Source organism: Pongo abelii, chromosome 20 (genome assembly GCF_028885655.2).
Source record: "Pongo abelii isolate AG06213 chromosome 20, NHGRI_mPonAbe1-v2.0_pri, whole genome shotgun sequence".
NCBI classification, from domain to species: Eukaryota; Metazoa; Chordata; class Mammalia; order Primates; family Hominidae; genus Pongo; species Pongo abelii.
This window is the reverse complement of record NC_072005.2, coordinates 12,259,164-12,286,056: the sequence shown is the minus strand read 5'-3', so window position 1 is coordinate 12,286,056 and position 26,893 is coordinate 12,259,164. Positions and strand designations below refer to the sequence as shown.

Genomic DNA, 26,893 nt, shown 5'->3' with positions numbered 1-26,893 from the left:
CTCAGGAGGCTGAGGCAGGAGAATCGCTTGAACAGGGAGGTGGAGGTTGCAGTGAGCGACACCACACCACTGCACTCCAGCCTGGATGACAGAGTTAGACTCTATCTCAAAAAAAAAAAAAAAAAAAAAAGCAACTTGGGCTGGGCTTGCTTGGTGGCTCACACCTATAAGCCCAGCATTTTGGGAGGCTGAGGCAGGAAGATCACTTGAGGGCAGGACTTCGAGACTAGCCTCAGCAACATAGTGAGACCCCATCTCGTTTAAAAAAAAAAAAAAAGGCCAGGTGCAGTGGCTCACACCTGTAATCCCAGCACTTTGGGAGGCCAAGGCGGGCAGACCACCAGAGGTCAGGAGTTCAAGACCAGCCTGGTCAACATGGTGAAACCCCGTCTCTACTAAAAATACAAAAATTAGCTGGACATGGTGGTGCGCACCTGTAGTCACAGCTGCTTGGGGAGGCTGAGGCAGGAGAACTGCTTGAACCTGGGAGGTGGAGGCTGCAGTGAGCCGAGGTCACGCCACTGTACTTCAGCCTGGGCAACGGAGCTAGACTCCCTCTAAAAAAATCTGTTTAGTTCAGGTTTAGAGAAAGACTTGTTTGGGTTGTCTTCTGGAGAATGCGTTTATGATTTTGACAGTTTATTTAGATCAGAACCTTAAGCTGATTCCAGGTGAGAGTTTCCTGCTGATGAAAATTAAGGTCCTGAAGGAGGGAGCATTTCCACACTGAGGGGACAGGAACTCGCAGACAGATCTCCTCTGGGGCTGCATTACAGCAGTCAGAACATGGCTCTTAAGGTTGGGAATGTGATTTTCTGAATGCGGCTTTTCCTTGTGAAGGAGGATGCTTATCTGAGCTAGTTCAAATGTTTGCTGTTCTTCCCTTTTCATTTTTTGAGATGAAGTCTCACTCTGCTGCCCAGGCTGGAGTGCAGTGGCACAATCTCGGCTCACTGCAACCTCTGCCTCCCAAGTTCAAGTGATGCTCCTGCCTCGACCTCCCGAGTAGCTGGGATTACAGGCACGTGCCACAATGCCCAGCTATTTTTTTTTTTTTTTTTTTGAGGCAGAGTCTCTCTCTCTGTTGCCAGGCTGGAGTGCAGTGGCGTGATCTTTGCTCACTGCAACCTCTGCCTTCTGGGTTCAGGCAATTCTCCTTCCTCAACCTCCCGAGTAGCTGGGACTACAGGCACGTGCCACCACACCCAGCTAATTTTTTTTGTATTTTTAGTAGAGGCAGGGTTTCACCATGTTGGCCAGGATGGTCTTGATCTCTTGACCTTGTGATCCGCCCGCCTTGGCCTCCCAAAGTGCTGGGATTACAGACGTGAGCTACTGCGCCTGGCCTAGTTTTTGTATTTTTAGTAGAGAATGGGGTTTCACCATGTTGGCCAGAGTGGTCTCAAACTCCTGACCTCAGGTGATCCTCCTACCTTGGCCTCCTAAACTGCTGGGATTATAGGTGTGAGCCATCGCGCCCGGCCCCTTTTGATTTCTTTACAGAATATTGCTGTAGTATAACTCTTTTTTTCATGCACTTAATTTTTGTTCCCTTGTTGGCATATTTCGTTTTCTTCCCTGAAAATGGGTAGACTGAGATAAGGTTATGAGGAAGCCTTGGCCATGCCACCAGCTGCTTATCCCAAATTCCTGATCCCTGGAAGACATCTGGGCCCTCCCTCCTGTTCCAGCCCAGTAGCTTCCAGCAAAGGTACTGGCTCAATTGGACACGGAGTGTGGAACTGCCTGCTCACACTTGTGAACCCCTGTCCAGGAGGAAGAAACAGAAAGGGCCCAGTTGAGTATAGGAAGATGCCAGTGCCCACTGTGGAAAGCCCGGAGCCAAGTTTTTCTTAAATGCAAATGTCCCCAGTGTGGGGTCACGTCCAAGCTCCAGAAGGAAACCTGGCCTGGGGGGGGGTCGGAGGGCTGTTGCTAGAACCTGTCAGTCCTGCTCCACACTTCCGCACTTTCCGTGGCTTCTCCTGAAACCCGGGCCTAGGGGGTGGGGCTTGATTCCTATCCTGGGGGTACTGGGCGGGGTCGTGTAAATCATCCAATCAGGCGCTCCGCCAGGAGGGTGGGGCCAAGCTCCGCAAGTCTAAGGGGCTCTTGTTCCCCTAACCCACTGAAATCAGCGTTCCAGAGGCCGAGGTGGCCCCACCACAGCTTCTGTCCGGTGGTGACCAGCACTGATCCCTGGAGCCAAGGGAGGACCCGGGACACCTGGGAGCTGGGAAATGGTGAGTGTGCAAGGCCGGGTGGGAGGAGGGGCTGGTTGGGACCTGCTGTGGTGGGACCCGGGCCTTTCAGCAGCGATTCCGGGGTCTGCAGACCCGAGTCTCCCTGGCGCAGCTCGGCCTTGGGTCCCCTCGGCCACAGGGTGGGGCTGGGCCGGCACCCGGGACCCCCGGCATCCTGTCCCGTCCCTGCACAGCAACTGCAGCCCCAGTCCGGAGCCCTCTCGGCAGCACAGCGCCCGCAGTGCCCGCGTCTCCGCGTCTCCCCAGATTGTGTGGGGGCCACGGGAGGACCATGGTGAGGATCCAGACTCATGTGTGGGGTTCTCCTGGGAGGAGCTGCGGTCTGTGGGGTTCCCAATCCCGCCTTTCACCTGTAAAAATTAAAATGCAGCACCGTTAAATATTTAATTATTTAGCCAAGAGCAATTCATGAATAACGCAACCATGGTTTGTTCTTTGGGGTCCCGTCAGGGGGGATTGAAGGAAAGGCTTTTATATAAGGTGTATGAGGAAGCACGCCAAATTAAATCTTTGGTTATAAGTCGCCTTATTTGGTCTGTCAACCAAAGGTTAAAAAAACAGGCGTTTTATTCTGAGCCAAGTTTAAGGACGATAGCCTGGGAATACAGACCCAGCACAAACAGTGTGTCCTGGAGTGGGCTACGTGAAGTGTTATATACCTTGTGTTACACAGAAAATGGGAGAAGTGGGCAGTGACCTTATACATAAGATAAAGCAAGTATGTGGTGAAAGTATATGAAAGGTTAACCAGTACACAGGCATCTTAGGGTTTAGACAGGGATGACTGGATCTGTCCTACCTTTGCTTCATCTGATAGGCAAGGTTGTCATCAGTACAGGTCACTGAGATATTTGACTTTCAGGCTGACAGTTCAGCTTTATTTCATGGGCCTGGTTTCTATTACCTGTATGTCCAAGCTGCAGCCATCTTAGGCCACTTTTTAACAAATTTCTTTCAGTTCTTCCTATTTCTGACAGGTCTATCCAGGTGGAAATGTTCTGGTTATGTAGTTGGAGGCTAAATTTCATTTTCCTCTAAATTGGTAATTTACAAGCTACATTTGTGTTCGATTTTGGTGTCCTTGGGAGGCAACTCAGGGCACTATAGCCACTCCAGTCTGATTGCCTCTTATTTCTTTAACACTCCCCAGGGGTACCGATTTTCCCGTGTATTTGTTTGCCCTTGCGTTTTCCAAAACTGTGGGACACAGGTCTCAAATCCACAATTCTGTTTGCCGAACTTAACCCTTCTAGGGTTTGTATGAATTCCTAAATTTCCAATTCCTTCCCCACATTCCCAAGTGCCAACTTTGCTTCATCGATTCAAAATATTATCAACTATTTGTCCTTTATTGTGCATTTCAAACAGATGCAGTACTTTATCATTTTTTTCACAGAGCAATAGATGGCTCTTTTTAAAATATTTTTCTGTTTGTGAACACTTCACATGAGGAAAACAGAGTAAGTGCATGAAACTCTGCTGCAAAAAATCTTTGTGCCTCTCCTCCTTTTATCTTCCCTAGGCACAGACACCTTGCCAGAATGTCTTTGGATTGAGGTTCCCTTTTGGAAATTTTACAGGGTGATCTGTCCCTGTTCCTGGGTTTCAGAACTTCCTGGGATTGACCCAGGATGCTCACAGTTGCCAGGTCTCTTGGAGGATCTAGTGAATATCAGCCTCTGGTTCACTCCCAGAGGACAACCTCTGCCTGCTGGGCTCAAGCAATCTTCTCAGCCTCTCAAAGTGCTGGGATTACAGGCATGAGCCACTGCACCCGGCAATTTCTGAATTTGAATCAGCCTTGTACGCCTGTAATGATTCCCACTTGACTGTGGTGTATAATTCTTTTTATACATTTTTAGATTCAATTTGTGAATATTTGTTGAGAACTTTTAGGATCTATGATCATGAGAGTTACTGGTCTATAGTTTTCTACCTTTGTATTGTATCTATCTAGTTTTGGCAGTAGGATTCTGTTGGCCTCCTAGCATGTATTAGGAAGTGTTTACTCTTGTATTTTATAGAAAGATTGTAGTGAACTGGTGGTTTGTTTTTTTTTGAGACGTTGTCCTGCTCTTTCGCCCAGGTCGGACTGCAGTGGTGCTATCTCGGCTCACTGCAAGCTCCGCCTCCCAGGTTCACACCATTCTCCTGCCTCAGCCTCCTGAGTAGCTGGGAATACAGGCACCCGCCACCACGCCTGGCTAATTTTTTGTATTTTTAGTAGAGACATTTTTAGTAGAGACAGCATTTCACTGTGCTAGCCAGGATGGTCTCAATCGCCTGACCTCGTGATCCGTCTGCCTTGGCCTCCCAAAGTGCTGGGATTACAGGCACGAGCCACCACGCCTGGCCCCAACCAATCTTTGTACCCTGTGTAAATCAGACACTGCCTCCTCAAGCTCATCTATAAAACTGCATTTCACTGTGGGAACAGCAACCCACTTCTCTGAGACCCTTCTCTCTGCAGCAGAGAATGCTCATGTCTTTCTTTCGCCTATTAAACTTCTGCTCAGAACCTCTCTTTGTTTGTCCATGTCCTAGTTTTCCATGGCTCTGAGACAATGACACCGCTTCAGTGTGAACTCTCATGAATTGAGTCTAGATTCCCAGTGCTGTCCGTTTCACCTGTCTTCCTCTACACATATCTGGGATATGTCACGGCTTGGTGGTCTTTGAAGACGTGGCTGTGAACTTCATCCAGAAGGAGTGGGCTTTGCTGGATTTTTCTGTGAAGAATCTGTAGAGATGTGATGAGGGAAGCCATCAGCACCTGGCTTCTATAGGTGAGGATAGTATTTTTTTCCTTTAGTCAATTAGAGAACAAGTGCTTTTTGGCCATCAGTGCTGTTCCAAAATTTGGAATGTGGAAGGGAGGTATTTTGATGAATTGATCAAGCATGGCTGCAGTGCACAATGAACCTACAATCCAGTAATTTTTCCATACTTTCTAAATGATAATGATTTTTTTCGGTCTACATTTTAGGAAACAAATGGGAAAACCAGAACATTAAAGATCAATAGAAAAAGCCTGGGAGAAATCTAAGGTGATTTGCCCTCACAAGAGGAAAAAAAATGTCCCTTGAGGGGATCTTTGCATGTTATCAATTTTTAACACAAAATTTTCAACAAAAATATATACTTACTGTAACATAGATGTTGAAGTATTTATAAAATACTTCACAGGGAAACAGAACTAAGAAACTTCATACATGGATATTATTATTTTTATAATAGCTATGGGGGAGCCTTGTTGCAGAGTAATCAGTGCATTTACTTTCAAACAATTCATACATGGCAGAAAACCTGCACTTTCTGTGATACTGGGTGCAATGTAGGTTCAAAACCTATTAATGAACCACTAATAATGGGCTTGTCATTTTATTTTTTTTTAAGACAGAGTCTCGCTCTGTCACCCAGGCTGGAGTGCAGCGGCGCAATCTCAGCTCACTGCAACCTCCGCCTCCTGGGTTCAAGCGATTCTTCTGCCTCAGCCTCCTGAGTAGGTGGGATTACAGGTGCCTGCCACCATGCCTGGCTAATTTTTGTATTTTTAGTAGAGACAGGGTTTTATCATGTTGGTCAGGCTGGTCTCGAACTCCTGACCTCATGATCCACCTGCCTCGGCCTCCCAAAGTTCTGGGATTACAGGTGTGAGCCCCTGCGCCCAGCAAGGCTTGTCATGTTTTACAGAAGTCATTACATTAGAAAGATTGTGAAAGCAGGGTAGTTGGTGTGGAGAAACCTTCAACTAGATTCCAAATCTCAATGTGTTTAAGTCACGCTCTCCTTTGGTTCTGTGAACATATTTATAATGTATGCTTTGAAGTATTTTTTGATTAAATCTGCTATCTGTTCTCACAGGCAGTTTCTATTGTCAGCTTTTTTTTTTTTTTTGGATGTATGGGTTGTACTTGTTGCAAATTGGACATTTTTGATAACATACTGAACCTTCTCAGAGTATGTTCAATTTCTCCAGGCCTTGTTATTGTTATTTGCTTTATTTTGTTTAGTGACCGATTGGACTATTTTGGTGAGGTCTATTTCTGTAAGAGTTAAAGAGGAAAGAAACACAGCTTGATGGTTAAAGACAGGTTTATTTTAGAAACAATCTCAGGGGCTTCTGGCCGATTTTGGTCAGGAGCACTTTTTCTTACAGACTAAGAGTATATATTGGTTTTAGGGTGAGGGGGCTTATTACAAGCTTGGAATTGTCTCTGGGCAGAGGAGAGGTTATTTTGGGGCAGACATCTTTCTGGCTGGAGGGGGGTTTCTCGGGGCTGGCATCTTCCCAGCCAGAGTGGGGGTTATCTTGGCGCATGTCTCTGGTCAGGGAGGAGTCTGGAATGTTTTTGGTCAGAGATGTTATTTGTGGTTTATGGTCATGCTGACCTTAGCCATTAGGCTGATGCCCTTTGGATTTAGACAGTTTTTGATTAAGGTGAATTTTAAAATGAGGTGCTTGTCCATGATGGCGATGCTCTTGCTCTGTCAATTTCTTCTTCATAACTTTAAGTCTCTGATACTGCTCTTGAGGGAAGGGGAAGTGGCTCAGCTTTGTTTCTGCCTGCAGTCATCCTGACATGACAATGGTATGGTGGGAATCATCTTCCTCTCTTGGACAGCCCTCAGATGTTAAACTGCACTAATTGCTGGCTGATGGCTCTATTGTTCTAAAAAAAGTCCCCGGACAAATTTGCCCTGTAAATCCAAATATGTTTTCTCTCCTTTGTAAGAATACTATCTGAGATCAGCATTTAATAGTTGTTTGTTTAGATGCTTAATGGACTCCTCCTAACAGTGTTTTTTCCTGATTTTGTCCACAAATTAGCTGGCCTACAGTGCAGGCAGTATCTTCATTAAATCCACGAATCTCCTGTGAATTGTTTTTCACCTCCATTTCCACTGCATCAAGGATCGAGTGCCCTTTGGCTTAAATGTCTCATGATCTATTGCAATTGAAGTTAATTCTTATGCAAGAGGTTAGGAGCTATGTGTTTCACAGCTTGCTTCTCTTCCACCTCAAGGCAAAATCTGACAGGGCCTGAAGCTTGGGTAGGAGCTTTGGCAAGCTGCTTTCTGAGTAATCCTCTCTTTTTGGGAACTGAGTGTTCAGTGGCGGGGAGGGACAGCAGCCTGATGTCCTCTTGGCCTGTGTCCTGGCATGGATCCACCACCTCTACGAGCTGAGGCAAAGTTTATCAGTGTCCTAGTAGTCTGAGCACACCATGCTCACAAACCATGTCCCCACTTTTTGAACATACCCACACAGGGCGTAACCTCAGTAATGGGTAGGTGGAGGTAAGATGAGAAAAGCTGAAGTTCTGCCCTTCCTGGAAAAAAGCCTTCTGACTAGAGGCTGGGTGACCAAGCAGAAGCATCGCCATCGTGGACAAGCATCTCATTTTAAAAGTCACCTTAATCAAAAACTGCCTAAATCCAAAGGGCATCGGCCTAATGGCTAAGTCAGCATGATCATAAACCACAAATAACATCTCTAACCAGGAACATTCCAAACTCCTCCCAGACCAGAGACATGCTAGCCCCAAAATAATCCACCTCTGCCCAGAGACATTCCAACGCCCCCATAAACTTCTCCCCTACACAGAAACATTCAAAGCGTGTAATAAGCCCCCTCACCCTAAAACCAATATACACTCTGAGTCTGTAAGAGAAAGCACTTCTGATGGAAGTCAGCCAGAAGCCCTGCTCAGGTTTTTTCTAAAATAAACCTGTCTTTGACTGTCAAGCCACATTTCATGTTTCTTTCCTCAAACTCTTACATTTGGTGCCAAAACCCAGGACGGGTGCTGGGGGCAGAGGCTCTCCTGCAATTCAGGAAGCAGTGGGCAACGGCAGCTCGTCCTGAGTTAATTCCTGGATCCTGAAGGTCTCTGGCCACCACTCTGTCTTTTCATTCAGTTCACTTTTCTCTCATCCTCCCTTTTCTCTCTCTCTCTCCCTTGTGCAGCTGCAGTCCAAGAGGCCAACCGGAACATCAACATCAGACACTAATCCAGCTGACTGGTAAGATCTGCCCTCCCCTGGCTTTCTCATGGTACCCAGAAAAAGTCAGGTCTGCTGTCTTGGTCCTCAGAGGACTGGTGGGACTAAGCTAGAGGAAATCTTGGGGATGCCCAGTTTCTTCTCAGCTTGACCATCCTCTTTGGAAAGAGGGCTCTGGGTCTCTGTCTTTTGTCTGGGGATGCCTAGAACAAAACAGATACCCTTGGCTTCTTCTTGCCAGCCCACATGGGTGCCAAACAATCCCATATTCCCACACCCTCTCCACTGTGCTGTCTCCGTCGTGACCTCACCAAACTTAGCTTAAGCATGTAGTCTTTTATTGTAACATGGCCTGGCCCCAATACACATTAGATAGTGACAGCTGATGGCCCAAAAATGGCACCTTTAACTTGCAAATTCTCAGGAACCTTAACAACTTTATAACCAAGAACAGCAAATGGCAAGAGGTTCTCTATATTCAGGCTTTCTTCTGCTTCTACCTTAAATCCCAACCCTCCCTGTGTCAAGCTTGCACCTCTCATAAAATCTTTCTTCCTGGCTGGGCGCGGTGGCCCACCTCTATAATCCCAGCGCTTTGGGAGGCCGAGGCGGGCTGATCATGATGTCAGGAGAGTGAGACCATCCTGGCTAACACAGTGAAACCCCATCTCTACTAAAAATACAAAAAATTAGCTGGGTGTGCTGGTGGGCACCTGTAGTCCCAGCTACTCAGGAGGCTGAGGCACGAGAATGGCGTGAACCTGGGAGGCGGAGCTTGCAGTGAGCAGAGATCACACCACTGCACTCCAGCCTGGGTGACACAGCGAGACAATGTCTCAAAAAAAAAAAAAAAAAAAAATCTTCCTAATGAAAACCCTCTCCAGGTCTCTCCCTCCTCCAAGCGATGAGTATATTCAAAAGGCTTCTCTTCATAGATCTTGTAAAAGTTTTTTTTCCCAGTTAACTGAATTACTTTTTTCCACTCTGTCTTGCCACTCTTGGTGCATGTATAAAAGACCCTAAAATGGTTTCTGGTGGCCTGGGACCCCTTGGGAAAACAGATAAGGCGCCACAAATCCCATTTTGGGAAAAATCTGTTTTCCTTATGGAACCCCTGGAATTAAAGGTGAATAAGTACTTCTCAAAATCTTTGTTTTCCAGCTCTACTTGTTTATTAGGCCCTGGAAACTGTTTTCCTAGCCCTATTTTTAAAGGGTACCACCCAAAGGCCAATAAGCCAATTGGGAAATTAGGAGAAAAAAATATTGTAACTACTGAATCTTCTTCTGGTTGTCTGTGTGGCTATATATGTGTTATGTGTGCAATGTCTATTAAAAGAACTCTAATTATAATTGGCAAAAAAATAAGTGCTTAAATCAAATATTTTTAACGGAAAAGTAAAAGCTGTGGAATCTTTCAGTTCACATGACTTTAATCTTTAAAACTTACTGGTACAGTAAAGTTAGAAGGGTCTTAAGAGTTGCCAGCGTATGTTTTTGTTTGCATTTATTAATCAAGCAATTTCATTGTTATCTCTGCCAAATACTACAAGGTATCAAAACAAAACTATGACTCAGCCCAAACAAAATAATCTTTGTATAATTTTTTAATAAGTGAAACATTAATATTGGTTTAATGAAAATAGCTACATCCTAAGCCGTTTAATATCCTAACTTCTAATGTTATGGACTTAGGCAGTCCAGTCCACAGGCGTGAAGGAAGTTTGTTTTGGGAAAGGACTGTTATCTTTGATATTAAAATATAATTTATATTTAAAAATTGTATATGGTAAATTTTTGTCCTAAAGTAAATTAACTGGTTGTTTAAAGAGAGCGATGTTTACAACAAGTCAGAAAGTTGAGGCATGTCAGATTGTCTGTGAAAGGCATGAAAAATTTTATAAATGGAATTTATGCAAGAAATGTACAATTTAAAAGTGATTAGGCCTCCTGACTGCTTTATAAAATGCCCCTATAACTCTTACCTGTACAACTTGCCTGCTTTGCAGCTAGGTAAAACCTAGGACACAAGGAGTTAAATGCTGGACTAAGCCAGACCTTATCTGCACAGAAGTCTAGGTCCTAGGCTCTACACCTAGTACATAATTAAAATCCCAAACTTACCAAGGTTTTCAACAAAAAGTTTACTGAAAGTTAATTATGTGGAAAGTGTGTAAGGAAAGTAAAATATGCTTTTGGTAAAAAGATTATAAGGAGGCATGAGAATGTGGATTTTTACCTACATTAAAAAGTTAATTGTTTTGAAGGTTTAAGCAAGTTTTGGCAGGTTAATTGTAAAGGAAATTCTGTGTAAACATATTGGCTAAAGTTGAAGGGGTAGCATCTAGTTTTTCTGTAAATTGAGCATTAAAATAAAAGCACAATAGGTTTCTCTTAAAGCACTAACCTGCTCTTTAACAAAAATTATAAAGGGTTAAAAAGGCTCTATAAAAATCTTACCTTTTGGTCAAACATTAAAATTGAGTAAATGCGTCTACAAGGTTTTATTAAAAATGGAGTTTAATATTCATAGCACACTAATATAAAGGTAAAATTTGGCATATTTGGTATAAAATCATACAGGAAGCATTGTCAAATACAAAATGGTGTTTGGCTTTCTTTGGGCTATATTTGTATAAGTATGTTATTGGTATGTGTTCCAAAGTTATGGGAGACTCCTATAATTCTGACATATCTTAGTGTACCTTATAAGTAATAATTGTTATGTTAAAATTATTGTGTGCCACAGAGGTAACAGATATCCTTGTCAATTGAGTCTTAACTATGGCTATTCTAAAACTTTTTTTCTGAGACGGATTTTCACTCTTGCTGCCCAGGCTGGAGTGCAATGGCACGATCTCGGCTTACTGCAACCTCTGCCTCCTGGGTTCAAGCGATTCTCCTGCCTCAGCCTCCAGAGTAGCTGGGATTACAGGTGCACACCACCACACCTGGCTAATTTTTGTATTTTTAGTAGAGATGAAGTTTCACCATGTTGTCCAGGCTGGTCTGAAACTCCTGACCTCAAGGGGATCTGCCCACCTTGGCCTCCCAAACTGCTGGGATTACAGGCATGAGCCACTGCACCCGGCCTCTCCTAAAACTTTTTGTCATCCATAAACAATTGTTGTCTTGTTTTGGTCCTCTTTAAAAAGGTGGTTTTATAATCAGCTATAAAGGTCTAACAGGTGCCCTTGAATGCAAGTTTCTGAAAACTTTGAAAATTGTGATATCACAATAGAGGAAAAACGTTCAGAACTCTTAAAAAGCTAAAATGTTAATATGAATCAGGACAGGAATTAACTGCATGAACTAAACTGTAGGAGACTGGAGTGATCTTTTTTGTTTGTTTGTTTTTAAGACAGAGTCTTGCTCTGTAGCCCAGGCTGGAATGCAGTGGCGCGATCTTGGCTCACTGCAGCCTCCTCCTACATTCAAGCAATTCTCCCGTGTCAGCCTCCCAAGTAGCTGGGATTACAGGTGTGCATCACCACACCTGGCTAATTTTTGTATTTTTAGTAGAGAAGGGGTTTCACCATGTTACCCAGCTGGTCTTTAACTCCTGACCTCAGGTGAGCCACCCACCTCGGCCTCCCAAAGTGCTGGGATTACAGATGTGACTCACCACGCCCAGCCTGGAGTGATCTTTTTAACGTATTGCTTAAAATATTGCTAATCCTTTGTTTTGTTTTTCAAAGTCCAAGAATCTTTTCTTTTGAGCTATTGACAGCTTTTAACAATTTAGTATGCTTCCATGAACAAAATTTGGAGCATTCTTATTTCTCTCTACCTGATTTTCTCCAGAATATTCTTAAGTTATGGTAATATAGTTATTTGCATAAGTGCAACAAGAATCTGTTTTCTTTTGTAACAGGACACAATTGGGAAAACTGGTTATTTTACCAAGGCTTTGACTGGAATGGTGTGCCTTCCTTTAAGGAATCACATCTGACTTATGGAGCCAATAAAGCCCTGGGAAAGCTGGCCTCAGATTTGGTGTACAGTCCCTGTACAGGGTTTCTGATCTGTGGTAAGTAAAGAATGTCACTTTCTGACAGGCCAGGAGTCCCAAGTTATCTTGGAACCTCAAGAAGAGAGGAATTCTCCCAACTCATAGGTATTCAATGGTACAAATCCATGGCTGGGCTTGCCTTTAAAAAGGTCTTATCTCAGATTCCTTCTACAAAACAAAGTTCCATCAAAGCCAATTTAAAGGACCTAAGTAACAAATAATTATTCTTGCTCCACTGTATGCAAATAACTAAGCCAAGTATAATAAAGAAAATCAGTCCTACTAGCATGATTTGTCTTTTAATGAAAATGGTAAACTTGAGAGAGAAAATTATGTTTCAAAAACGATAGCACACATGTTGTTAAATTCTGGTGTTGCTTGCCTAATGTTTTTCAATTCTTACTATTTTCTGTTTAAATTAAATTCTAATTTTTCTGGCTACAAGTTTCCAAAATAGCTGTGCTTTCTAAAAGCCCTATAAACTGAAAACTTGATGTTTCAGCAGGCATTGCCTCCAAGCCCCCTGACACTCACAGGAGGAAATAAATAGGAAATCTTAAGCTAAAAATCATAAAAAGGAAGTAACCAAGAGAGAATTACTCATCCTATTCAGTCTCACCCCTACCTCATCAAATACTTTCATCGTTCCTACCTCTCCTTTTAAGCCAAATATTAAAACTTTAATGGAAATTATTTACTACGCCACCCTTGTGGGAATTGCTTTACTCACTCTACTATTTGCAGTAGGACTAGATATTGTAGCACCCTCAGGGTAAAATATCAGACACAGAATCTCTATTACTATAGCATTTTGCTTAATTATTATCCTCATAGCGGGAATAATGGTTACTAACAGAAAATAACACATGGGCCTTTCCAAACCAGCACCTTTGCCTCTCATTAGGTAAGGAATGTTGTTTCTATATCAGCCAATCGGACCTAGTAAAAAGCACTATTAAAAAAAAAAAACAAAGAAAAAGCTAAAAAGCTAAAAAGCTAAGGAGTACCAAAACAAACAAACAGATTCTTGGTTTGGGAACAAAATCATAGCATGGTCATCCCATTCCTGGGCCCTCTCCTAATAATATACCTAATTATGGGACTAATGTTCTTACCCTGCCTAATTAACCTTTTTCAGAGATTTTTTTAACTGACAGGATCATGGCCATTTCACAGACAACTACCCAAAAACATCTACAGACAGCACTGCTCCTACGGTCAACCCGATACCAGAGAACTCTCCGTCCCCTCGTCAGCAGGAAGTAGCCAGAAAGAACATGCCGCCCCTCGTCCTTTTTATCACTATAAGGTCTTCTGACAGAGCAGAAGCATCACCATCATGGATAAGCACCTCATTTTAAAATTCACCTGAAGCAAAAACTGCCTAAATCCAAAGGGCATCAGCCTAATGGCTAAGGTCAGCATGATCACAAACCACAAATAACATCTCCAACCAGAAACGTTCCAGACTCCTTCCACAGAGACATGCTAGCCTCGGGATAACCCCTCTCCTGCCGGAAAGATGTCATCCCCAAGATAACCGCCCCTCCACCCAGAACATTCCAACCCTGCCATAAACTTCTCCCCCACACAGAAACATTCCAAGCTTGTAATAAGCTCCCTCACCCTAAAACCAATGTACACTCTTAGTCTGCAAGGAAAAGTGCTCCTGACTGACCAGCCAGAAGCCTCTCTCAGGTCTTTTCTATAATAAACCTGTCTTTGACTGTCAAGCAGTGTTTGGTGTTACTTTCTTCTTTTTTTAATTTTTTTAAGACAGAGTCTTGCTCTGTCACCCAAGCTGGAGTGCAGTGGTGCGATCTCAGCTCACTGCAACCTCCACCTCCTGGGTTCAAGTGATTCTCCTGTCTCAGCCTTCTCAGTAGCTGGGATTACAGGCGCATGCTGCCATGCCTGGCTAATTTTTTGTGTTTTAGTAGAAACGGTATCACCGTGTTGCCCAGGCTGGTCTTGATCTCCTGAGCTCAGGTAGTCCGCCTGCCTCGCCTCCCAAAGTGCTAGGATTACAGATGTGAGCCACCACGCCCAGCCTCTTTCCTCTTTAACTCTTATACTGGAAAGAGAGAACCTTGTATCCTTGGCTACATAGTCTAGAGTGGAGTGTTCACCTCACTGGGGTGAGGATGTGGGGTGCAGGATCAGGGAACAGTAAGGGTTTAAATACCACAGACTCACATTTCTCACAGAATTTTCACAGATTCTCTTGAATAGGTTTCCTCACTGGCTGTTAGCCTTTAGGATGACATCTCAGGGGCTTTAAATGGTTGTTTTAAAGCAACTGTCACAAGTGTCTCTGGGGAGTGGGTTAGTGAAGCTCCTCATACTGTTATGCCATCCTAATGCCTTAAGATTCTGCCCATATCAAAAAATGCCCTGCAGTTTGATATGTGATGGCAGTACAACCTGTAATATCACTTGTAAGTTAAGAACCAAATGTTTAAAATTATTTTTTTCGTTTCTTTTTTTTGAGACATGTCTCACTCTTGCCCAAGCTGGAGTGCAGTGGCATCATCTCAGCTCAATGCAACCTCTGCCTCCCAGGCTCTAAGCAATCCTCCCACCTCAGCCTCCCAAGTAGCTGGGACTACAGGCACATGCCACCACGCCTGGCTAATTTTAAAATTTTTTATAGAGATGGGGTTTTGCTATGTTGCCCTGGCTGGTCTCGAACTACTGAGCTTAAGTGATAAAAAAATTTTTTGTTAACGTTTATTTTTTAAAGATTCCTGGGATGGAATACACAAACCCACATCTCACGAACAACAGGAATCATATCACAAAAAATATACATTTCAATTTATTTACCTTCTTAATAATTTCAGCTTTTAGATTCAGGGGGTACATGTGCAGGTCTGTCACATGGGCACACTGTGACACTGAGATTTGGGCTATGGGTGAGCCTGTCATCCTGGCAGTGAGCACAGCACCCAACAGGCATTCCCTCAGCCCTCACTGTCCACTATCCCTCCCCCTTCCAGCAGTCCCCAGCATCCATTGCTCCCATCTTTATGTGCATAACAACTTTTTAGGGTTTACAAAAACATACTGCTCACTTCATAAAACTTCTTTAGAGGACTTAACACAAAGAACTGGTTTCCTGTTAAAAATTAGTCATTTGATTTATGAACTATTAAAATATAGTTAATGCAAATTTTCTTAATCATTGTTTATAGTCAATGTTAAGATTCAAAAATTTAGCCTGAGGCTGGGCACAGTGACTCATATCTCTTTGGGAGGGTGAGGCCAAAGGATCACTTGAGGTCAGTTCAAGACCAACCTGGGAAACATGGCAAGACCTTGTCTCTACAAAAAAAAAACCCTGTGTGTACACACACACACACCCACCCACCCACCCAAAACCCAGCCTGAGATTTAAAAGCACCCTACCTGAAGGCTCACTCTTAGCATGTCCTCTAGCATTCGTGTCTAGTGGCTGCAGGTTCCCAAAGATAATAACTTTATTACTTTCTTGTCTGTTCAGCATTTACATAAAAAGTAATTTAAATTACATATTTTTCTTTCCTCACTATAAAAGGCAACATGGTTTACACACTTTGCTTTTTTGTTCATTTGAAAATAAATCCTGCAGCTTTTTTCATATCCACTGATGCCTTTCCTAATTTTTATAAAGGTTCACAAGATGATAGAAGTTGAGCCAGTTGTGATGGCTCACATGCCTGTAGTCCCAGCGACTTGGGGGGCTGAGGTGGGAGGATCACTTGAACCCAGGACTTCAAGGCTGCAGTGAACTATGTGCCACTATACTTCTAGCATGGGCAACAGAGTGAGACCCTGTCTCCCCCAAAAAAATGTTTTAATAAATATATTTTTTTAAAAGATGGAAGTTTATATAGCCAGTTCTCTATTAAACACTGAATATGTTCCCGTTCTTTTGCTAGTCATTTCTTGCTGAAATCAAGGTGAATAGCGATAGGTACGATCTAAAAGACTTAGAAATCTGTACTGAACTAAGGCAGTGAAATGAGAACTGGGAAGGCAGTTAGAAAACATGGCAAAATAATTATTTGAAAGTTATTTTTCAACTTAAAGAATTATTTTTTTGGTAGAGGTGGAGGTCTCACTATATTGCCCAGACTGGTCTTGAACTCCTGGCTTCAAATGATCCTCCTGCCTTGGCCTCCCAGTGCTGGGATTACAGGCGTGAGCCACCACGCCCAGCTGAATTATATTTTTGTAGTGAAATATAGCATACTTCTTATAGAATGCATAGAATGTTTTATGTTTAATCATAACTGTAAACTTCCGTAGACTGGGCACTCGGAATGAACAGACCCTGGGCATGTCACAGCTCCCAGTGCTGCTCCACCTTGACTTTGTTTCCCTCTTGTCCCCAGAGGTGACCACTGCCCTTAATTTTGTGGATATTCCTTATGGCTATACCATTATTTTATCACCAAAAAGTGTTTTGCTTAAGTTTGCCTCTTTAGCACTTTCTGTGGAAGGAAATCATGGATGGGCGTCTCCTTGGTTTTTGCCCGTTGTTTCACACATGCTGGTTGGTGTCTGAGGCTTGGGCTACCCAATTTGCTCATCCATTCCAGTATCTATAGGATTCATGTTACTTCAATTTTGTGTTTTGTTCTTATAGAAAATGCTGCTCTAATCATACTTGAAGTCCGCATGTGCCTGTGCACAGTAAATTCTCTATACATTAGAGAAAACTTGCTGGGTTGTAGATTCGGAACAACTTTAAGATAGATTGCCACCAAGTCCTAATGGAGTATATGAATTGACCCTCCCACCGCTCTTGCATGTATACTTAGATAATTCCAGTGTTGCCAGTCATGTGGAATAATGTATTTTTGCCTATCTAGTTTGTAGTTTATGTGAAATGGGATCACTTTGTGATTTTTTTTTTTTTTAAGACAGCGTCTTGCTCTGTTACCCAGGCTGGAGTGCAGTGGCGCAATCCCGGCTCACTGCAACCTCTGCCATTTGAATTACCACAGAAATGAATGTTCCTTTGCATCTTTGGAAGTGTTTGGTGTTATATATTGGAATTTAGCCATTCTGAGGTGTGTAGTGATACATATTCACCAAATGTTATAGGAATAATGAACAAAAACAGTTTTGCTTTCTGAAAAACAAGATGAGAACTTCCCTAACGTACCTCAAATATTTTAAACTATAGAGAGGGAGCAGAGCAAGATGGTGGAATAGAAAGCGCCCCGATCATCCCCCTGCAAGGACACCAAATTAACAACTATCACACAGAAAAAACACCTTCATGAGAACCAAAAATCAGGTAAGCACTTATAGTACCTGGTTTTAACTTCATATCGCTGAAAGAGGCAATGAAGCAATTTAAAAAACAGTTCTGAATCACCAACAGCACCCCCCTCCCACCCCCAGCAACAGCAGCATCATGCAGAGAGCAACTCTAGGTGCTGTAGGAGGGAGAACACAGCAATTGCGAGGCACTGAACTCAGTGCTGTCCTGTTAGAGCAGAAAGGAAAACCAGACGAAATTCAGCTGATACCTGCCCATGGAGGGGGCATTTAACCAGCCTTAGCCAGGGAGGAATTGCTGATCCCAGTGGTCTGAACTTAAGCACCTGCAAACCTCATTGCTGAGGGCTGCAGCACTCTCTCTCTCCAAGTAAAGTTGAAAGGCAGTCTAGCCCATAAGGACTGCAACTCTTAGGTGAGTCTTAGTCCTGAATTAGGCCCAAAGACAGTGAACTGACAGGGGGCAGGGACGGGTGGTGACATATGGGATCACCCCTCCTTTAACCCCAGGCTGCACAGTGCTCAGCTAAAAAAGAGGCCCTTTCTACTTGAGGGAGGAGACAGTATTGGGGGGCACTGTGTCTTACATCTCGGATACCAGCTCACCCACAGTAGGACAGGGCACTGGTCAGAATCAGGAGGCCCCTGTTCCAGGGCCTAGCTCCCGGACATTTCTAGACACACCTTGGGCCAGAAGGGAACCTACTGCCTTGAAGGGAAGCACCCAGTCCTGCCAGCATTCATCACCTGTTAACTGAAGAGCCCTTGGACCCTGAATAACCAGCAACAATACCCAGGCACTACATCAAGGGCCTTTGGTGAGCCTCTGAGACTTGCTGGCTTCAGGTGAGACTCAGCACATAACCAGCTGTGGTGGCTACAGAGGAAAACTCCTTCTGCTTGAGAAAACCAGAGGGAAAAGTAAGGGGACCTTGTCTTGCACCTTAGGCACCAGCATGGCCACAGAGGGGCAGAGCACCAAGCAGGCTCTTGGGGGCCTGATTCTAGAACTTGACTCTTCGATAGCATTTCTGGACCTGTCCTGGGCTAGAGGGGAGCCCACTGCCTTGAAGAGGCAGCATTCATGACAAGCTGACTTAAGAGACCTTTCGCCCTAAGGGAACATGAGCAGTAGCAGTACTCTGACAGAACTCCTTGTGGCTTGGGGCGGTGGCTATGGGGTGAGGTTCCTCTGCCTTTCGAGGGAAGGACTTGCGTAGTTTGAGTGCCAGCTCAGCCAAGCTGCAATACAACAGGACACAAGGTAGACTTCTAAGGTTTTTTTCACTCTAATCCCTGACTACTGGACAGCACTTCTGGACTCACCTGGGGCTTGGGGGACCTCACCACCCTGAAAGGAAGGACACAAGCCTGGCTGGTTTTGCCATCTGCTGATTGTAGACCCCAGGGGCCTTGAGTAAACACAGGCAGTAGCCAGGGAGTGGATACAGCAGGCCTTGGGCAAGACGCAGCGCTGGCTTCAGGTCTGACCCAGTGCAGTCACAGTGGTGGTGGCCACAGGGATGCTGGTGTCATTCCACCCTCAGCCTTGGGTGGCTTAGAAAAGACAGAGAAAGAAACTATGTTTGAGAGATCATAAGGAAAGAGAACAAGAGTCTCTGCCTGGTAATCCAGAGAATTCTCCCAGATTTTGTCCAAGACCATCAAGGCAGCACCTCTATGAGTATGCAACAACCACAGCATACTGGGTTTGGGGTGCCCCCTAAAGCAGATATAACTTAGATATCTAGAAAGCCTTCCCTAAGAAGGACAGCTACAAATAAGCCCAGACAATGAAGACTAAAATAAATACCTAATCCTTCAATGCCCAGACACCAAAGAACATCTACTAACATTAACACCATCCAGGAAAACATAACCTCACCAAATGAACTAAATAAGGCACCAGGGGACCAATCCTGGAGAAACAGATATGTGACCTTTCAGACAGAATTCAAAATAGCTGTGTTGAGGAAACTTAAAGAAATTCAAGGGAACACAGAAAAGGAATTCAGAATTCTATTAGATAAATTTAACATAGAGATTGAAATAATTAAAAATCAAGCAGAATTTCTGGAGCTGAAAAATGCAACTGGCTTACTAAAGAATGTATCAGACTCCTTTAATAGCAGAATTGATCAAACAAGAAAGAATTAGCTTGAAGACAGCCTATTTGGAAATATACAGTCAGGAGACAAAAGAAAAACGAGTAAGAAACAAGCACATCTACAGGATCTAGAAGATAGCCTCAAAAGGGCAAATCTAAGAGTTAATTAAAGAGGAAGTAGAAAAACGGTTGTAGAAAGTTTATTCAAAGTGATATCAGAGAACTTCCCAAACTAGAGATATATATCAGTATCCAAGTACAAGAAGGTTATAGACCACCAAGCAGATTTAACCCAAAGAAGACTACCTCAAGGCATTTCATAATCAAACTCCCGAAGTTCAAGGATAAAGAAAGGATCCTAAAACGTAACAAGAGAAAAGAAACAAATAACATACAATGGAGCGCCAATACATCTGGCAGCAGACTTTTCAGTGGAAACCTTACAGGCCACAAGAGAGTGGCAATACATATTTAAAGTGCTGAAGGAAAAAACTTTTACCCTAGAATAGTACATCTGGTGAAAATATCCTTCAAGCATGAAGAAGAAATACTTTCCCAGATAAAAGCTGAGGCATTTCATCAATACCAGACCAGTCCTACAAGAAATACTAAAGGAAGCACTTCAATCAGAAAGAAAAGGACATTAATGAGCAATAAATAATCGCCTGAAGGTTCAAAACTCACTAGTAATAGTAAACAGGAAAATACAGAATATTGTAACCTTGTAACTGTGCTATGTAAACTACTTTTTTTTTTTTTTTTTAGACAGAGTCTCACTCTGTTGCCAGGTTGGAGTGCAGTGGCACGATCTCAGCTCACTGCAACCTCCGACTCCCTGGTTTAAGTGATTCTCCCGCCTCAGCCTCCCAAGTAGCTGGGATTACAGGCACACACCACCATGCCCAGAAAATTTTTGTATGTTTAGTTGAGATGGGGTTTCACCATGATGGCCAGGATGGTATCGATCTCCTGACCTCATGATCCACCCACCTCGGCCTCCCAAAGTGCCAGGATTACAGGCATGAGCCACCGTACCCAGCCCATAAACTACTCCTATCCAAAGGAGAAAGACTTAAACAGTGAACAACTCAAAAATAATAAACATAATTTTTCAAGACATAGTACAATTAGATATAAATAGAAACAACTAAAAGTTAAAAAGGGGGTGAACCAAGTTGTAGAGTTTTTATTTTCTTTTTGCTTGTTTATGCAAATGGTGTTATCAGTTCAAAACAATGGGTTAAAAGATAGTATTTACAAGCTTCATGGTAACCTTAAACTGAAAAAAATAATGGATACGCAAAAAAATAAAAAGACACTGAATCTTATCACCAGAGAAAATCACCTTCACTAGAGGAAGACAGGAAGAAAGGAAAAGAGGAAGAGAAGACTACTAAACAACCAGAAAACAAATAACAAAATGGCAGGAGTAAGTCCTTATTTATCAATAATAATAATATAAATGGACTAAACTCTGCAATCCAAAGACACAAACTGGCTGAATGGATGAAAAACCAAAACCCATTGATCTGCTGCCTACAAGAAATACACTTCAACTATAAAGACACACACAGACTGAAAATAAAGGGATGGAAAAAGATATTCCATGCTAATGGAAACCAAAAAAGAGCAGTAGTTGCTATACTTATATCAGACAAAATAGATTTCAGGACAAAAACTGTAAGAAGAAACAAAGAAGGTCACTATATAAGAATAAAGGGGTCAGTTCAGCAAGAGGATATAACAGTTGTAAATATATATGTACCCAACACTGGAGCACACAGATATAAAAAGGAAATATTATTAGAGCTAAACAGAGAGGCCCTGATACAATAAGAGCTGGATACTTCAAACACCCTGCTTTCAGACTTAGATCTTCCAGACAGAAAATCAATGAAGAAACATCAGACTTAATCTGCACTATAGATAAAATGGATCTAATAGATATTTACAGAACATTTCATCCAAAAGCTGCAAAATATACATTCTTTTCCTGAGCACATGGATCATTCTCAAGGATAGGCCATATATAGGTCACGAAATGAGTTTTAAAACATTCAAAAAGGCCAGGCACAGTGGTTCACACCTGTAATCCCAGCACTTTGGGAGGCCGAGGTGGGCAGATCACGAGGTCAAGAGATTGAGACCATCCTGGCCAACATGGTGCAACCCTGTCTTTACTAAAAATACAAAAATTAGCTAGGCGTGGTGGCATGCACCTGTAGTCCCAGCTACTCAGGAGGTTGAGGCAGGAGAGTCACTTGAACCCGGGAGGCAAAGTTTGCAGTGAGCCGAGATTGCGCCACTACACTCCAGCCTGGCGACAGAGCGAGATTCCATCTAAAAATAAATAAATAAATAAAAATTTAAAAATTTAAAAAAATACTGAAATAATATCAAGCATCTTCTCTGACCACAATGGAATAAAACTAGAAATAAATAATGAGGAATTTTGGAAACTATACAGATACATGGAAATTAAACAATATGCTCCTGAATGACCAGTGGGTCAATGAAGAAATTAAGAAAATGGAACAACTTCTTGAAACAAATGATAATGGCAACACAACATACCAAAACCTATGGGATACAGCAAAAGCAGTACTCAGAGGGAAGTTTATAGCTACTACATGCCTACATCAAAAAAGAGGAAGAGGCCAGGTGCGGTGGCTCACGCCTGTAACCCCAGCACTTTGGGAGGCCGAGGTGGGTGGATCATGAGGTCAGGAGATTGAGACCATCCTGGCTAACACAGTGAAACCCTGTCCCTACCAAAAATACAAAAAATTAGCCAGACGTGGTGGCAGGCACCTGTAGTCCCAGCTACTCGGGAGGCTGAGGCAGGAGAATGGCATGAACCCGGGAGGCGGAGCTTGCAGTGAGCTGAGATCCTGCCACTGCACTCCAGCCTGGTGACAGAGTGAGACTCTGTCTCAAAAAAAAAAAAAAAATGGAAGAACTTGAAACAATCTAACAATGCATCTTAAAGATCTAGAAAACAAAAGCAAACCAAACCCAAAATTGGTAGAAGAAATAATAAAGATTAGAGCAGAAGTACATGAAAATACAAAAAACCAAATTTTTTTTTTTTTTTTTTTTGAGATGGACTCTCGCTCTGTAGCCCAGGCTGGAATGCAGTGGTGCAATCTCAGCTCACTGCAATCTCCGCCTCCCAGGTCCCAGTTCAAGCAATTCTCCTGCCTCAGTCTCCCTAGTAGCTGGGATTACAGGAATGCACCACCACACCCAGCTAATTTTTGTATTTTCAGTAGAGCCAGGGTTTCACCATGTTAGCCAGGCTAGTCTTGAACTCCTGACCTTGTGATCTGCCCACCTTGGCCTCCTAAAGTGCTGGGATTGCATGCATGAGCTACTGCGCCCGGCCAAAACATCAATTTTTTAAGTTAAACAAAACTGACAAACGTTTAGCCAGACTAAATAAGAAAAAAAGAGGATCCAGATAAATTAGAAATGAAAAAGAAGACAAATGAGACTGCAAAAATTCAGAGCATTAGTGGCTACTATGAGTAACTATATGCCAATAAATTGGAAAAAATAGAAAAAATGTAAAAAATTCCTAGATACATACAACCTACTGAGATTGAATCCAGAAGAAATCCAAAACCTGAACAGACCAATAACAAGTAACAAGATTGAAGCCATAATAAAAAGTCTCCCAGTAAAGAAAAACTCAGAACCCAATGGCTTCACTGCTGAATTCTACCAAACTTTTAAAGAACTAATACCAATCCTACTCAAACTATTCCAAAAAACAGAGAAGTAGGGAATACTTCCAAATTCAATCCACAAGGCCACTATTACCTTGATACCAAAACCAAAGGCACATCAAAAAAACCAAAACTATAGGCCAATATCACTGATGAATATTGATGTAAAAATCCTCAACAAAATACCAACCAAATTCAACAACACATCAGAAAGAGCATTCATTATGACCAAGTGGGATTTATCTCTGGGATGCAAGGATCAACCTATGCAGATGAACCAATGTGATACACTGCATGACCAGAATGATGGATGAAAACCATATGATCATTTCAACTGATCCTGAAAAAGCATTTGATAAAATTCAACATCCTTTCATAATAAAAACCCCCAAAAAAGTGGGTATAGAAGGAACATACCTCAACATACTCAAAACCATATATGACAGACCCATAGCTAGTATCATACTGAATGGGGGAAAACAAAGCTTTTTCTCGAAGATCTGGAACACAAAAGGATGCCCACTGTCACACTGTCATTGAACATGGTACCAGAAGTCCCAGCTAGAGCAATCGGACAAGAGGAAAATACAAAGGGCATCCAAATTGGAAAGGAAGAAGTCAAATTATCTCTGTTTGCTGATTATATGATATTATATTTGGAAAAACCTAAAGAATTCACAAGAAAACAATTAGAACGAATAAACAAATTCAGTAAAGTTGCAAGATACAAAATCAACATACAAAGCTAGTAGCATTTCTATGTCAACAGTGAACAATGTGAAAAAGAAATAAGAAATTAATCCCATTTACAACAGCCACATGTAAAATTAAATTTTACCGAGAAACCAACTTAACCAAAGAAGTGAAAGATCTCTATAATGAAAACTATAAAACACTGAGGAAAGAAATTGAAGAGGACACCAAAAAATGGGAAGATATTCCATGTTCATGGATTACAAGAATCAATAGGGTTAAAATGTCCATACTACCTAAAGCAATCTACAGATTCAATGCAATTCCTCTCAAAATACCAAGGACATTCTTCACAGAAATAGAAAAAAAAAAACACCAAAATTTATATGGCACCATAAAAGACACAGAATAGCCAAAACTATCCTAAACCAAAAGAACAAAACTGGAAGAATCACATTACCTGATTTCAAATTACACTACAGAGCTATAGTAACAACAGCATGGTACTGGCATGAAAGGAGGCACACAGACCAATGGAACAGAAGACAACCCAAAAATAAATCCATACACCCACAGTGAACTCATTTTTTACAAAGGTGCCAAGAACATACACTGGGGAAAGGCAGTCTTTTCAACAAACGGTGCTGGGAAAACTGGATATCCGTGTACAGAAGAATGAAGCTAGATCCCTATCTCTCACCATATACAAAAATCGAAATGGATTAAAGATTTAGATATAAGACCTCAAACTATAAAACTACTACAAGAAAACACTGGGCAAAATCTCCAGGACATTGGTCTAGGCAAAGATTTACTGGGCATACCCCACAAGCACAGGCAACCAAAGCAAAAATGGACAAATGGTATCACATCAAGTTACAAAAGCTTCTGCACAACAAAAGATACAATCAATAAAGTGAACGTACAACCCACCGAATGGGAGAAAATATTTATTTGCAAACTACCTCTCTGACAACGGGTTAATAACCAGAATATATACAGACCTCAAACAACTCTACAGGAAGAAAATCTAATAATCTGGTCAAAAAATGGGCAAAATATTTGAATAGACATTTCTCAAAGGAAGACATACAAATGGCAAACAGGCATACGAAAAACAACATAGCAAGACCCTGTGTCTACAAAATATACAAAAATTAGCCAGGTGTGGTGGCATGCACCTGTAGTCCCAGCTACTTGGGAAGCTGAGGTGGGAGGATTGCTTGAGCCCAGGAGTCTGGGGACTACAGTGAGTTATGATCATGCCACTGCACTCCAGCCTGGGCAACAGAGCAAGACTCCATCTGTATTTTTTAAAAACTTCTAAACCATGATCAAGTGAGATTTATCTCCAGAATGCAAACAGTGCATCCTATGAAAATCAGTCAATATAATATACCACATTAGCCAAATGATGGAAAAATCACAGTAATCTCAATTGATACAGAAAAGGCATCTGACAAAATTCAAGACCCGTTGATGACAAACAACAAACTAGGAATGGGAGGAAACTAGGTCAATATAATAGGCCATATATGAAGAATCTACAAGACTATCATACTTAATGGTGAAATACAAAAATGGTGATCTTTTCCCCTAAGATCAGAAACAAGAGGATAACTGCTTTCACCACTTCCATTCAACATAGTACTGGAAGAGCTAGTCAGAGTAATTAGGTAAGAAAAAGAAAAGGCATCCAGCTGGGCGCAGTGGCTCACACCTGTAATCCTAGCACTTTAGGAGGCCAAGGTGGGTAGATCACCTGAGGCCAGGAGTTCAAGATCAGCCTGTCCAACATGATGAAAATCCGTCTCTACTAAAATACAAAAATCACCCGGGCATGATGGCGGATGCCTGTATTTCGAATATTTGGATGCCTGTATTCTCAGGAGGCTGAGACCGGAGAATTGCTTGAACCCGGGAGACAGTGGTTGCAGTGAGCCAAGATTGCGCCACTGCACTCCAGCCTGGGTGGCTCAGTGAGACTCCGTCTCAGAAAAAAAAAAAAAAAAGAAAAGAAAAAGAAAAGGCATCCAAATGGGCAAGGAAGAAATAAAATTATGTTGGCAGATGACATAATCCTATGTGTAGAAAATCCTAAAGATTACATACACATATATGTACAAAAAAACTGAACTCATAAATGAATTCAGCAAAGTTGCAGGGTACAAAATTAACATTTAAAATTACATTTCTTTTTTTCTTTTTTTTTTTTTTTGAGACAGAGTCTTGCTCTGTCGCCCAGGCTGGAGTGCAATGGTGCGATCTTGGCTCACTGCAACCTCCACCTCCCAGGTTCAAGCAATTCTCCTGCCTCAGCCTCCTGAGTAGCTGGGATTATAGCCACCCACCACCAGGCCCGGATAATTTTTGTATTTTTTAGTAGAGACGGGGTTTCACCATGTTGGTCAGGCTGGTCTCAAACCCCTGACCTCATGATCCACCCTCCTCGGCCTCCCAAAGTGCTGGGATTACAGGTGTGAGCTACCGCACCCAGCCTAAAATTACATTTCAATATACTAACAGTGAATAATCTGAAAAGGAAATCAAGAAAACAATTACATTAGTAATAACATCAAAAAGAATAAAATAGGCCAAGCACAGTGGCTTACACCTGCAAAATCAGCACTTTGGAAGGCCAAGATGGGAGGATCACTTGAGCCCAGAAGTTCAAGACAAGCCTGAGCAACAAAGTGAGACCTCACACTACAAAAAAAAAAAAAAAAAAAAAAAAAAAAAATTGGCTGGACATGCTGGCCTGCGCCTGTACTCCCAGCTACTGGGAGGCTGAGATGGGAGGACCACTTAAGCCC

At 42.5% G+C, this 26,893-nt stretch overlaps 1 protein-coding gene across 1 annotated transcript in view; it reads left to right on the top strand.

Annotated features, from left to right (window-relative positions):
- Positions 1-8,250, top strand: part of LOC100437248 (zinc finger protein 44) — a 64,978-nt gene extending 56,728 nt beyond the window's left edge. The window contains exon 6 of the mRNA XM_054539797.2: positions 8,236-8,250. The gene's annotated coding sequence lies outside the window, so the exon portion shown is untranslated. The remainder of the gene's footprint in view (positions 1-8,235) is intronic.
- The last annotated feature ends 18,643 nt before the right edge of the window (positions 8,251-26,893 follow it).